This window comes from Plecotus auritus, assembly GCF_963455305.1.
Source record: "Plecotus auritus genome assembly, chromosome: 3".
Lineage (NCBI taxonomy): Eukaryota > Metazoa > Chordata > Mammalia > Chiroptera > Vespertilionidae > Plecotus > Plecotus auritus.
In genome coordinates, this window is record NC_137772.1 from 27185452 (window position 1) to 27200299 (window position 14848).

General features: G+C 47.8%; 1 protein-coding gene across 3 annotated transcripts in view; it reads right to left on the reverse strand.

The window, feature by feature from the left end:
- The window catches only part of ZMAT4 (zinc finger matrin-type 4), a 421249-nt gene extending 408896 nt beyond the window's left edge, over positions 1-12353 (reverse strand). The window contains exons 1-2 of one of the 3 annotated variants that reach the window (XM_080658637.1): positions 12165-12335; positions 7261-7352 (exon numbers count right to left, since the gene is read on the reverse strand). The gene's annotated coding sequence lies outside the window, so the exon portion shown is untranslated. Of the gene's footprint in view, positions 1-7260; positions 7353-12164 lie in introns of all 3 variants that reach the window. The other 2 variants (XM_080658638.1, XM_080658636.1) reach the window with 2 other exon arrangements.
- Positions 12354-14848: the final 2495 nt, after the last annotated feature.

Here is a 14848-nt window from a genome sequence, read left to right on the forward strand (position 1 = left end):
AGCAGAAAACTTTTAATTTTGATTTAAAGACTCTGACCTCTCTCCATCATTGTCTCCCATCCCTCTCCTCCTATACTCAGTGGGCATCTATTCCCAAAGCCCAGGGGCCAAGGTTATTCTCCTCCTCTTTCAGAGATCTTGGTCTTACTTCCTAGTCACTGAGAAAATGAAGCCAAAGGAAAGAGTCCCCACTCAGATCCCCACCCATCCCACCACACCCACCCACCCACCTGCCCTTCCCTCCCTTGGCTGTCCCCACCACCAGCTAAAGCCATGCCCACCCCTCCTCACTGGGTCCCAATCCCTTCCTTCCCTCAAGGCCTCACTCCAGCAGTGCTCACCTCCTACTGCAACCTCACCTTTGTACTCTCCTGACTGGACCATTTCCATCAGCACAAAAGCATCCTGTGATTTTCCCATTTTAAGGACGAAATACTTGGTTTGACCCAATATGCCCCTGTTAACTTTTCATTTCTTTGCACCCCTTTACAACCACACTTCTCCATAAACTTGTTTACTTGAGCTATTACCAATGCCTCTCTTCCAACCCGCTCCAACAAGGCTCTCACCTCCCACTCATCCAAAGTGCTCTTATCAGCTCATAGTGGTCTTCATGTTGCTAACATTCAATTCTCAGTTCTCATTTTACTTCAAACATTAGCAGTATCTGATCCAGCTGATCACTCCTTTCTTCTTGAAAATTACTTCACTTAGTTTCTGAGGCAATTCTCTCTTGCTTCATCTCTTATCTCATGGGTTACTCCTTCTCCGTCTCCTTTGCTGGTCCATCTTCATGTCCTAGACTCAAGGTCAGTAAATATGGCTCACAAGCCAGGTGCCTGTTTATATAAATAAAGTTTTGCTGAACATGGCCACACTCATTCATTTATGTTATTTAGGGCTGCTTTTGTACTATTTGAGTAAATTTGAGGGTTGCAGCAAAGACCGTATGGCTCACAAACTCTAAAATATTTACTACCTGGCTCTTTAATAAAAAGTTTGCCAATCCTATCCTTGATCTATAAATATTGGAGTTCCTAGAACTCAGTCTTTATACATCTTGTCTATCTGCACCCACTCTCTAGGTGATCTCATCTGGTCCCATACTTGAAATATTATCAATACACTCACAACTCCCAAGATTTTCCTCTAGCACAGACATCTTCTCTGAAATCCAGACCCATAACACCACTAGCTAGAGGACATTTTAGAGGTATAACCTCCCTCAAAACAAATTCCTCATGTCTTATTTTTCCCCAGTGCTTCTTCCACAAACATTTCCATCTCATGCCAAAAACCTGGGAAATAGTCCTTGAACCCTCTTTTTCTCTCAAACCCCACATTCAATCCATCAGCAAATTTTGCTGGTTCCACCTTCAAAGTATACCCAGAATCTGACCACTCCACACCCTTCCACTGATACCACCCTACCCAACCCACCGCCCTCTCCTGCCAGGATCACTGTCTCCTGGCTGGCCTCCTGTCTCCAGGTGGCCCTCCTACAGCTCTCAACACAGAGTGATCTGGTTGAATAAGAGACTATGTTACTCCTTTGCTCAAAACTTCCCCATAGTTGGAGGGAGCTCACCCTGGCCTCATTGCTGCACCTGACACCTCAAGCGTCTCTAGCTTCAGGGCCTCTGCTGGCCTGGATGGACTGCTCTTCCCCCAAACATCCACAGGGACCCCATTGCCCTCAGTCTCTGCCCGTTACTTATTGAGGCCCTCCTGGACACAGCCTGTCCACACATGCTCCTCATCCTCTGGCTCTGCTTTGGTTTCCACATTTCACCTATCGGCCCTCCTACATATTTACTTATTTGTTTGCCATCTGTCTCCCCCACTAGAATGTAAGCTCCATTACAGTGGTTCTCAATCTTTCTAATGCCGTGACCCTTTAATACAGTTCCTCATGTTGTGGTGAACCCCAACCATCAAATTATTTTCGTTGCTACTTCATAAGTGTAATTTTGCTACTGTTATGAATCGTAATGTAAATATCTGTGTTTTCCGATGGTCTTAGGTGACCCTGCTAGCAGGTTGAGAACCGCTGCTGTAGAGCCTAAGATGTCACTCATCTTGGACCAGAAGAATTGAGTGGATGGGGCAGAGCAGACAGCAAGCCAGGTGTGGAATCTGACACCTACCAGCAGTGTCACCCTGATGAGCTTTAAATTCTCTGTGCCTCAGTTTCCTCTCTGTAATATGAGGGTGATGACCAAACGTTTTAAAATCTTAAAATAAAGACTAGTCTCTTTATTTCCTTTCTTATTTGGGCCTTAACACATTTAAAAGTCTATAGTTTATAAAGAGGTTCTACTGAAGTTTTTCCATGTACTGTAAATTGCTACTTCATTTCTAAACATCCCTCTTGAGTTCCTCACCTGCTCCCCATTCTACTCCCATTTTTTTTTTCTTTTCCTTTTTTGTCTCATAACTTACTCATTCTGAAAATCCCAAGTCCCAGGCAGGCAGGGGAGGTTCTGGCAGAAGAGGAACTACCCCAACCCTCCTATCTCTCTTCCTGGGTGCTACAGGGCAACTTCATCAGCAGCAGAAACAAAACCACAAGGGGCACGAGAGAGAATCCATATGAGAACCTGCAACCCATCTCCTCCTCCCCCACCCTTTGCTCCTTCACAGCCACATTGTCCTTTGCTTACTAAGGGAAGCAAAGCCTGAACGATGGGACACCCAAGGCATCTCTCCCTATCTTCCCCCTGACCGAGCCAAAGGCCCCTCAGCTCCCCCTGGCACATGCTGGCCCTTGGGTTCAGATCGCCACTCACATGAAGGATAGCCTCCTTTCACCCAAATCGCCCTCATCCTTCAGTGCTTGGAGCTCAGGACCCACTGCCTCCATGAGTCTTCTGAGACCACTCGCACCCTCATGGACGTCCACAGTTCTCAGCACTTACCTGAGCCTCATGCTGGGACGCAGCTGCATTCACCTTTGTACTGGAGGTCATCCAGTGTGTGCTACTGCTTACTCCTCAAGTACCCGCCAAGGCCACCAGGGGGGTAGGCCCCACCCCTCCTTCACCCAGGACAACCCATAAGTCAGCAAGAAGCCCTTGCTGAGCATGAGCTTGGGCAGCATTTGCAGGCAGAAAATCTGGCTCATTCCATGATAGCTCTTCTGCTGACTGCCCGTACAGACTGAGGCGAGTGGCTTTGACTTTCAAAGTGTCAATTTCCTCCTTTGCAAAATAAGGATAACAGCTTCCCTACCCACCTCTGAGGCTTGTGGATACAAAAAAAACAAAAACAAAAACATACAAACATGCGTTATTATTAAAATAAATAGAGCAGCAAATCAGCCACTCGGCTCACTGTGCTGGCCCATCCACTTTTCCCAATTAAGCCTGTGAAAGCCCCAAGGACGTGCCCATCAGAGCTGCCACCTGCCCTGCCGTGGGAAGGCACCCCACAGCCCCCACGTGGCCCAGGAGCACATCATGGAGCCAGCCGGCTGTGACTTCCATGGAGAGCAGGACTCCCAGGCTGCCTGGAGTTTATGCAACAAGGAAAACCACAACGGGAAGCAAATGCATTCCGGAAAAGCGACAATAAATGACACACTTGGTCAGGAGGCAGAACCCTGAGGTCGCCTCTGGAGAGCCTTCAGCACCCAAAGTCGCTCCTCTAAATGTGATAGCTGTCAGTGCCTTCATTTGTCTTAATTACCAAGCGAATTAAGCACAAGGCCTGGCTTCTGGGAAAGAGGGGCGGGTGGCCCCACACCATCCAGGTGGAAGTCTGCCAGCCCAGCCGTCCTCAGCAGCAGGAGGACCCCTGCTGACCGGCCCACTCTGGAAAAGGGCGCAGGCTCTGACACCAAAGTTCTCTGTTACCTCGCTCCGCCTCGCCAAGTCAGAGCTTCTCTGAGCCTAAACTAACTTCCCCACTTGTGAAATTAGCAGCTGTATGCGATGCGTGCAAACACATCACCTGAAGTGCTAAGATAGGTCTGACCAGGTGCAGGTAGGTGGCAAGGCCTGGGGATGAGGTGGGGAGGAAGGAACAAGGATGCAGCAGCCCTTGGTCATCATTCCCTACACAGAGATCCTGCCCCCTCAGCACCTGAATCAGACACAGCCCTCACCAATGCCGGGGTTGCTCGCGCTGCATTTCCTGCGCGCACTGATCTATCTCCCCCAACATTAGGAACACCCTGCCCCGTAGGCCCTACAGTGAGCAACATAGTGCCCGGCACATTGCTATGCGCATACTCACTGCTTAAACATTTGTAGCTTGAGTAACTGATTTAAAGAGCAGGTTTTGTTTTTTTTTCTGATTTGCAAAATAATACATTTACTGCAGGAAATTGGACAACTAGTTTAACAAAATAAAATATCTCTTGTTTCCTAAAACCCAGAGATAGCCACTGTTATCACTTGATATATTGTATTCCATTCTATTTTTCATGACTGTATACATCTGTGGGTTGTTTTTTTTTTACAAAATTGCACGTATACCCTATTTACTTTTAAACCTTTATCTACTTAATGTATATTGTTAGCATTTTCCCATATTCTTATATATTATTCAATGTAATTTTAATAGCTTCCTTGATTTCCATTTTACAGATGAGCTACATTAAATTTAATTAATCCCTCCACACAATGTTTTGTTATGATGCATAATGCTGAAAGGAGTATCCTCGATCAGAGCTATTTTGTACATCTCTGATCATTTCCTGAGGATAAATTCCTAGAAGAGCAATTGCTTACTGGTTCAAAGGCTATATTTTTGAGACATGTCTCCCATTTTGCAAATTATCCTCCCACCAGCTAAGTGTAAAAATGTCCATTTTTTTTTCAGCACTCTTAACGACACTGGATATTATCGTTTTCAATTTTGATAATCTGGTAGATGGATAATGATATCTTGTGTTTTTTTTGTATTTATATTTTAATTATTAGTGAAGTTGGATACTTTTGCATATTTTTCTGGACATTTCTGTTTCAGTTCTCTGTTTCTACCCACTTACCTATTAGGGGACAGACTGATTACTTAAATATTTTATGAACAAGGGAATAGTGCTCAGCCTGCTTTGATGACCCTGTCCCCTTGTGTAACAGTCCCCTCCACAAGGCATTGATGCTCATGTCTAACGCACACCCTTTTCCTGTCTCTTAAACCCATTAGTTCTCATGCTGTCTTGGGGGTTCGGGGAACTGCTGCATCTTTCACCTAACAGTGAGAACTTCTTCACCTGTCAGCTTCTCCTCCAGGGAATAAAAATCTCTCTTCATTTTTGCTTAATCTAGTGTAACTTATGAAGTCAGAGTATTGCCCTTTGATGCTGTCCCCTCCTCTCCTTCCAAAATCGCTGTCTTCCTCCGGGCCCTCATCACTTCTCACCCGGACAGCAGCAAATTACTTCAGCATCCACCTCTCCATCCCAGGCTTGCCCCTCCCAAACCTCACCCCCACTCTCCATTTCTTCCTAAATGCAAATGTGACTGTGTCTCTTTCTGCCTAAAACCCTTCTGCTCCTCAGTTTGGCCAACTGGTCCCTCAACATCTCTTCCCTCCCCAACCCCAAAACACAACTCAGGTGCTTAGACACAGCAACCCAAGTATTTATTACTTATCGTGCTCTGACATGCTGTGCTGTTTCATGCTTCTGAGTCTTGTAAACATGGCTGCCCCCCTATCCACCCCTCTCTCATGCTCCTGGTGGGATCCTATCTATTTTTCAAGTCCGTCAGATGTTCTTCTCTCCAGGAGGCCTCCTCTGACCATGCCAAGTAAGTGTTACCATGTATACCCTGCAACCAGGACATACTACTCTCATGCTACCACACCTTACTGCATTCTAGTGCAGTCTGTGTGCCAAGGTGGAGGGCAGAAGTGTAAAGTCCGCTGAATGTCATTCTGAATGGAAAGGACACAGTGGGGGCACCCTGGGCTGGCCAGTCCATCGGACATATTTCTGTGGTTCATGAGGTCCTTCGTCTTCCACTGGCAGACTCCCCAGACCCTTGCTTTCCTGTCCTTTCTCATGCTATCCCACCCCTCCTCTCTCTCCTTCATCTTTGCCAGCTCTCTCCATCCCTCAAGCCTGTCTCACATCCTAGGCAGCCCAGCCCCTGGTGCCCACTGTGTCCTTTCCTCTTTTAACTCAGCCAGTCCTTGAACAGACATTGCACTTGGCTGCTTCTGGCACTAGTGGTCTTTCCACACAAATTCCTGCAGGAGAAAGTTCACACCTACCTTGGCTGATAGAAACCCTAGTGCCTGCCTTGGTGCTCGGCACAACGAACAGCTCAGGATGCCCTTGTTAGCACAAAGGCATGCCAGCGGGCTGCAGGAGTGGAAAGCTCACGCCCTCCTCCTGGGCACTCCCTGCTGACCCCTAACTAGTCCAGCATAAACCTCTGTGTTTTCTTCCTCCTTCTCAGTGACTACACACATGAGCTTACTAATTATGCATTCATTTTGTGGGGCCCATCTCATCCATTCATCTTGATTTCTATGTGGCTCAAACCACCGGCAGACAAAGCCCTCCATAGCCTCTGCCCCATTCTCCTGAGTGGGAGGTCCTGCTTTCATCCGAGGCCACTGGCTGGATGGCAGCACTCCACTCCCTTCCCCACCATGAGCAGCACCTGGCCCTGAGCTAACCCATGCCTTGCTGCAGCCTCCATGGGCTCCCCTAACACTCCATCCATGGGGCTCCAAGCACATCCAGGAGATGTGTGCGCACGGAAATAAATCAAGTCTGGCTGGAAGAAATATAGAATTTCAGCCCCACGTTGGAGAAGCTGCTCTCCGAAATGAAAATCTGCATGAAATTGAAAATTCTGTTTTGTTTTGTAAAGGTGACTGGTGAAGCATCTTATCCAGAGCTGGGGCGTGCTGTGCACCTCTTTTATTTCATGTATCCCATGAGGAGCCTCTTACCTCTGTGAGATTCAGATTAAACAAGGATTGATTTTATTCATATCTCCCAGCTGTACCCCATCCCTTCCTTTCGGCCCCAGCTTCTGGCATGCATTCGGCCACCCCTGGCCCTGCAGCAGCCCCTTCCCAGCCACTGACTAGGGACTCCAGAGTTTACTGTACAAATCAGGGAAGCTGGAATTGAGTGTGCAGTGTTAGTAATGAGCACTCAATAAATACTGCTTAGCTGCAGGTGTCCCTGTCTCTGCCATTTGGTTAGAGAGAAATTAGGAGCCCAGAAAAAGCAAACCATCTATTCAATTTGGAAACAAGAAAAAAAAAATGAGCTACAAAACAAATGACACTGACTTGGGAGATGGAGGACCTTGATTCTGGTCCCAGCTCTGCCATCGGGTAACTGTGTGATGACGCCAGGGACTGTTACCTCTCTGTTGCCACGTCTGGAAATGAAAGATTAGACCTGATGAGAGATCCTCAAGCTCTAGGCAGAGCCTGGCAGTCAAGGCAGCACCCTGGAGGGCAGTGCAGGTGGGCTGCACCCCTTCCCCCCTCGTCCCAGGGACTGTGATTCTCAGCCACGTTGACAGCCCAAGAGCGAAGGTGAGGTTTCAGAGAAATAAAAAAGGACCTCGTCAGGAGGGGTGGGGGATCCATAGATTAGACAGCCCCTGCCTCTGGCCTCCCCACAGCCCTCTGCTGCCTCCTCCAGCTCAATCTCCATTTCCTAAAGATCATCACAGAGACTCCCCAAGCTTCCCTTTTTAACAACTCCTGCTGATGGAAAATTCTTCCTCATACCTAATCTAAGTCCATCTGCTGCAATTTCTGTCTATTTTCACTCGCTCAATCCTTACTAGAGATGGAGAACAGCTGGTCGCCATCCTCCATATAACATCCCCTCCGAAACCAAAATCAGTTATTACATCACCCCTCAGCCTGTTTTTTTCCCAGTCTAACATCCACCATTCCTTCGACCTGCCTTCATGGATTCTAGCTCTGAAGCATCGCTGAGCACTGTGGCCCGCGTTGGAGGATGCTCGGCAAGCTCCAAGTCCTTCCGAAGCTGTAGCATCCCAGCGGCATATAGGACTCAGGTGACAAAATCCAGGGAGAAGGTCAGGCAAAGCAGAAAGGGCTCAACTAGTCCAAGCCCCTTGCTTTCCATGTGGGAACTGAAAGACAGAGCAAGGAAGTGCAGCAACCAAGGTCAAATCTGAGGGACCATGCTCCAGGGGCTGGACCCCCAAATACTGCCATCACAGTGCCCTGAATGGCTGCAGCGTGTCCTTGATGTGGGAGAGAGCACGATTCGCCGAAACTGAAAAGCAAAGCTCAGACACTCCCTATCCAAATTCTGTCTCTCCAATCCCACCAGCAGATGTGAAATTCCACCATGAACAGCTTTGACTTCCATCAAGAACCCAAATACCTCTGCTAGTGGCAACACTGCTAACTGTTCACACCTTAGTATGAATACGTAGATTTGATTATTTCCAACTCTTGATAGAGAGATTTGGGGGTGAGATGAGAATACTAGAAAAATGACAGACAAATCTCACTGCTTGCTAATGTTTTCAAGGTCAGTCCTATGCGTGGGGGCTCAGGGTAGGCAGGACAAAGGAGCCAGCAAGGCTTTGCCCTGTGGGAATTTGCACCCTACAGGCCTGTCTGTGCGTGGAAACACCTCCCCGGCCCGTCTCATGGAGGGAGCTGCACCACTCCAGGTGCTCTGTGAGGTCTGCGTAGAACTGAACGTGGAGAAAGGATTACCTCATTGCTCCCACAGGGCCGACCCAATGTGCCTCCCAGAATTCCTGAGCCCCCTGGTTAACCGTTTCAGATGTCAGGTGAGCAGGGTCTAAATGGAATCTCACCCCCTAGGGTGCCCTTAAGTGACAGGAAGGAAGAGCCAGAAGGGAATGAAGAAAGGAAGATATACAGGGTGTCCCCAAAAAATGTATACATACTTTAACAGCTGAATGCTCAATTAATGTTTGTTTCTTTTCAGATTTAACTCATTGGAATTAATAATTCAAAGGGTATATACATTTTGGGGGGACACCATGTATTTGTGATTAAACATGATTGTTCAGTTACCTGCTTCAATAGCTCCCAAATGGGGAGGGAGAAAGGTATAAGGAAAAGTGAATCCGGGGAACTATTTGCTAATGATTTTCCTAAGTGAAGAATGGAGGGGAAAACAGCAGAGTGTGGTGAGTGCATTTCAGAGCCCTCACCCTCTCTTGGATAAACTGAAGCCTCATGCTCCAGCCTCTTCACCTCTCAGGGGTGCTCCAGGCGGGTTCCAACCTCCAGACATACACCCCCTTCCACAGAATAACCCGGGAGTTCACACATCCGCCAACGCAAAAGGAGACATGTCGACAGCATTTACAAAAACACCTAACACAGTAAATGTCTTATTTGACTTCTCCCAAACCACAAAATCAAATTTTAAAATAGAAATCTAAAAGGCTTTATTCTGATTAAAAAAAAAATCTACTATGTTTCCAATCCTATTTCAGGGGACAGTTTTCTTTAACAGCAAAATCAGCACAAAATGACAAGATCAAAGCAGGTTGGCAAAGGGATTATTTACTGATGTGTTTATGATGAAAGGGGATGACAGGAAGAAGGTGGGATGGAGGGAACAGAAATGTAAGGAAGGGACTTTTACTAGCCCGGTAAATCACCCAGGGCTTGAGAAAACAGAAAGAGGCGACCCCTTCGCAGCACAGTGGTTAAATGAGAGAAATCCTAGTTGGCCAATTGGGGAGAGAAGATGCTAGATCTATGGAGGATGCCTATCCAGGGTCCTGGCTAAAGCGACCATGTTTGATGAAATAACAACTAACAAATTTAACTTCCTGAGCACTCACTGGGCTCTCCATACACAAGCAGGTGCCTACTTCACAACAACTGGCCAGCCTAACACCAACGCCAGCAGTTAAATTCTCCAAGCTAGATCATGCAGAGGGGCTGGATCTCGGTGTCAGGCCCTGTCACCTAAGGTGAAGTTACAATGATGGCATTTTGCGTTTTGTCAATTATTCTCCAGCTCCTATGATGCTTTTTTTAGTCTGAAGTTGTTATTTTAATGATCTCTGATCCAAATGGGGAACTAAAAGGGAAGAGAAATGAGGGGGAAGGAGAGGGAGGCGAGGCAAGCGCTCCAGTCTGTCCCACTTGTGCCTCTGCTCCCTGCCCCCAACTGCCTTTTCCTCTCTCTGCATGAGTCACCATTCAGAAGCTGCTTTAAAAACCCTACTTTTAATGTCCTCTATCATGCAGGAAACCCAGCAGATCAGCCTCAATGAGAGGGACCCCAATTTTGTTACCTGTTCCTTCTTCTAGACACCTCTCAAACTCAAAAGTATTTTCTAGTTTTGTCACTGTCTTCATGAAAACCAAGGTGGCCCCTTTCAAAATCTCCCACCTGCTGGGTGCTGCCTCTCCTGGGCTCTCTGGGAGTCACCTGCCTGAGACAGACCACAGGGGAGGAGGATTGGGGCCAATTATAACCGGCAGCCGATAAAGGTCCAGCGTCCACTCCAGGCCCCTGAACACAACGGCGTTATAATTTGTGGGACCGCAAGTTTGTTTTGTTTACTGTCAGGCACCATGTGCAGAAAAGAGAACTGACTGTATCTTGGCCAGAAAAAAAAAAAAAAAAAAAGGCAGCTGTGTTTTTTTAATCATTGTGGGAAGAGCTTTGACAATAACAACTCCCACCCAAAATAGCTGCCTAAAGGAGGTGGCGGAAAACCTGTTGTAGAGGTTAAAGAAAATACAAATTAAAAAGTGAAAGTGATTCATGGAGCCAGAGTGGAGGCTGTCACCCGCACCTCAGCGCACCTCAGCGGCGGGAAGGGCGTCACAGGGAAAAGGTGTTGCTGGAGGCTCCCGCCCAGAAAGTTCACTTCCTGCCAGGCCTGGGGATCAAGTTCCCCAGCTTCAGGTCTAGGAGAGAAATCAGAGTCAGACAATTCACCTGCATTCCCCAAAGCCTTAGGGACTTGGCAGACCGACCCCAGACTGGAAGCTTCAGGGTACCCAGCAGGTCAGAGGACATACCTGGGGGACTGATGTGGGGCATTCAGATAGGAAGTTCATTCAAGACCAAGCACCTCACCTTCTCCCCCGTGGGTGCCTGGCTTCCTAGGAGGCCCACCTACCTACAACCTCCTATTGGCAGGAGCTCGGATGCTCCGGGGACGAAGTTTTCCCAGGTCTAAAAGGGGGTCTGAGCACAAGTGAGGCCTGGTGGTCCCACGATTTGAACGTACTAGGGTGCCACAAGGCTGAACCAGCTGCTGCCATGATGAGCTTTACTACTCAAAGAGCAGTCATCAGAAGCAGTGTGGTTGGTGTCTCCAGCAACTCCTGGGCCACAAAGGTACCGTACCTGCGCACCTGAACGGAGCCAGCCCCAGGAACCTGCCCCTCCCACCAGCCTCCACCTCCCAGATCTGCTGGCAGGCTTAGCACTGAATAGCCCTTCTCCCATAGGGGTGGAAACGCCGGGTGAAATTTCGTTCTATCCCCTTCCTTTCGGTACACACCAAGCCTGGAAAGTCTTCCAGAGTTTTCGGGAGCTAGTCAGTTCAGTAATTTCTTTCCTCTGAGAACCGCTTTGTTGGTTTCTCACCAAGTTGTGTGACACACAGATACCCACCAGGTCAAACAGGACACCCACACCCCAGGCAATGTCTTCTTCCCCCAAATAAAATCAGCGGAGACAGAGTGGGCAACGGGTAAGAGGTAGGAACGAGACAGAAGTTCGAGGACTCAGGTTGAAGGTCACAATAGTTGAGAGAAGGCAGGTGAAGGTAATGGAGAGGGGGCTGACCCCATGGCGGAAAACCCAGCCAACCAATCACGTTTCTCCCAATCAGCCTCCCAGGGCTGGGTCCACCAGGAAGCCTTACATCTGGAGGTCCAACTCCCTTCACCCAACTAACCGGAGTCTACACCCAACCCTGCAGGCGCCCGAGCCCAGCCCCAGAGCTATTTCCACAGACGTGAGCGCGGCTAATTGAGAGTAGTCAACACACCCAGTTCTAGACAGCGCAGAAGTTTTCCAAATTGTCAGCTTGTTTCCCTCCCGACCAAAGACGGTGGTTTCCCACCTTGGCCACATTTCCTCGCCTAAACTTTTCTTTCTGCATTCCCAATACAGAGGCGACACTGCGAGCACTGAGCATGGAAGCGCAGGAGCAGCACCCGGGGGACAGGGACGCAGGCAGGAGTACCTTTTCCGCGGAGCAGGGGCTGGTGCCCAGAGGCTCGCTGCCCTGCCGAGCCTGGAAGGATGCTGCCGGAATGGAGCACGCTGAGGATTACGCGTTCCTGCCTCTGCGACCAGACCTTTCAGCAGCTCCGACCAACTGTGCTAGCGATGCACTTAGCAATTATCTGCTGGCACCGACGCCCCGCCCCCTGGTCTTGCGATTGGCTCTCCAGTCCCGGGCAGAACTGCATTGGTTTCAACCGACCTCACTCACGGCTTTGGCTCCTACTATTATCTAAGCCATCAAAGGGAATAATTCTATGTTTCATTGACAACCTGTAAGGCTTTCCTCCGGCCCGGTGCGGAGGCAGGACTGGGAGTCCAGGAGACGGAGGAGGGCAGAGTAGAAAAGTGGGGGGTGGGGAAGAGGGAGAGCTCGGGAAGGGGTGGAGAGAGGAGAAGAGGGAGAGAGGGAGTGAGAGAGAGAGATGGAGCTATCAAGCAATCAGATTTTTGCTCTAGCATTTTAACTTCCACAAAACAGAGTCCATAGCAACAATTTTCTGGCCTTATTTTCTTCCCAAACAGTGTGTGTTCCTGAGAGCAGAGAGAAATACAGTATAACGCGGGGTTTCGCCTGTGTCAGACACGCTTTGGGAAGCAAAGCAAGGTAAAAGCTGAAGGAATGTAGGGGTATTGTTCCTGGGGCCACCCTGGAGGGCATGTGAAGGTCATTTTAGATTATATGGGGGACATATTATGCACCTTCCCTGGAGTTCATCCTTCAGTTCCTTCTCTCATGCTTCACCTAAGCCCCCAACCTGAAGAAAACAGTTTCCCTGTGCAGCCTGTTCAGTCTCAGCCTGTTCTTAAAGCCAGTGAAAGTCTGGAATTCCTCACTGTTCTCACTGGGAGGCCCAGAGAGGTGGGCGTTCCAGAGCGAATAATTCCGCTAGGACCCTCATTTCCACTTACTCTGACCAGTCTTCAGCAGCAAAGCTAGGGAACAGAGGGAATGGGGAGAGCCTAAATGTTTTTCCTTGTTCAACAAGGAATCATAAAACACAAGTTTTTACATCCCGCCCCCCCCCCCCTCCTTAATGTATTTTTTCACCATATAGGAGGGACATTATTTGGTAACTGAATTTTTTTTAATGAAAAAAAAAAAGAAATTTAAAAGGAGTCTTTCAAATGAGTCTTGAAATATCAAGTTTCAGATAAGTCAGATTAAACTAACCTTTCACCCTTCTCCTACCGGGATCTGCCCATCCTTGAGTCCCGGCTGTAGTCCCAGGTGCTCCCCACTGGCCTTGAACAACTGCAATTCTTATCATTGTCTGCATCCTTGTAAGCAAGTGGCATGTTCTCTCTGCCTTGTCCAGTGAGCTTCTGCTTCCTGCATACACACCTGGCTTCCCTAAATGCATTGCAAGCTCTGTATATCTTTATCACTCCACCGACAGCACCTAGCACTCAAATAGTGGGCTGACTACTAAAACCCAATTCAAAGCATAAAGTGTGCAGGGCTCTGAGCCTCATGGAATTATCATTCTGCTGTGATCCTCAGCCAGCTGGGCAGCGGAGGGAGAGGCCCACCCTGGAGCCCAGGAGGTAAAAATTCAGGACTAAGCACTGTGACTGCCGCAGCTCGGACGTCCCTCCAAGCTCCTGGTGCCTTGTTCTCTCTGGAAAATGAAGCTGCTCTTCCCTCAGTGCCGTCCTTCTCCCTCACGCATCTGAAGGACATAAGACATGTGGGATGCACATTTCATATGTGAGGCATATACTTCAAAAAAAAACCAAGTCATTTCCATCATGGCTTTCCAAATATCAACATGGCTAATGGAAAGTGACCATATATTAGGAGTCAAAAAACTAGAAATAAGGGATGTAGCAAAATATGTGTTTCTATTTAATTCATTTGTCTAGGGCAGTGGTCGGCAAACTCATTAGTCAACAGAGCCAAATATCAACAGTACAACAATTGAAATTTCTTTTGAGAGCCAAGTTTTTTAAACTTAAACTTCTTCTAACGCCACTTCTTCAAAATAGACTCGCCCAGGCCGTGGTATTTTGTGGAAGAGCCACACTCAAGGGGTCAAAGAGCTGCATGTGGCTCACGAGCCACGGTTTGCCGACCACTGGTCTAGGGGAAGTTCTTACAAAGATATAATGGTAAAATTAAACTGAGCTGTTCATTTAAAATTGACACTATGCCAGTCATGTTCGGTCATGGTGTAAAAACCATAGGTAACACTTTTAGGATGTGACCGGTGAGATTTCTTCCACTTCAAGGGAAAGCAGCCTTCACACGTGGGCCTTTGTCCCCCCTGGAAAAAAAAAAAGTAGAAGAAAAAGAAACTAAATTGTAAGGACACTCTTGAGCACCTATCAAAGGTTCAGTTGTCCTCAAGGGAAAAGGAAAACATTTCAAGTGATTTTCTAAAATGCTTTGTCTAAAACAGCATGTTCTTATATATACTTTTTGCCTTCTGAAGATGAGAGAGAAAGAGAGCTGCAAACAGTTGTTTATGCCAGTGCCTTTTAAGCTGCCTGGTCATAAAATATTCTCTTTGAGAGAAGGATGGTCCCTTTGTGTCCCATAGATTACCTGCTTAATACTGAGAGTTCAAGAAAGCAGACTAAGTATGTAGATTCTGCTGGTACTTGCACTTGTATTAAATATCAGTTCCATACAATTTAAAT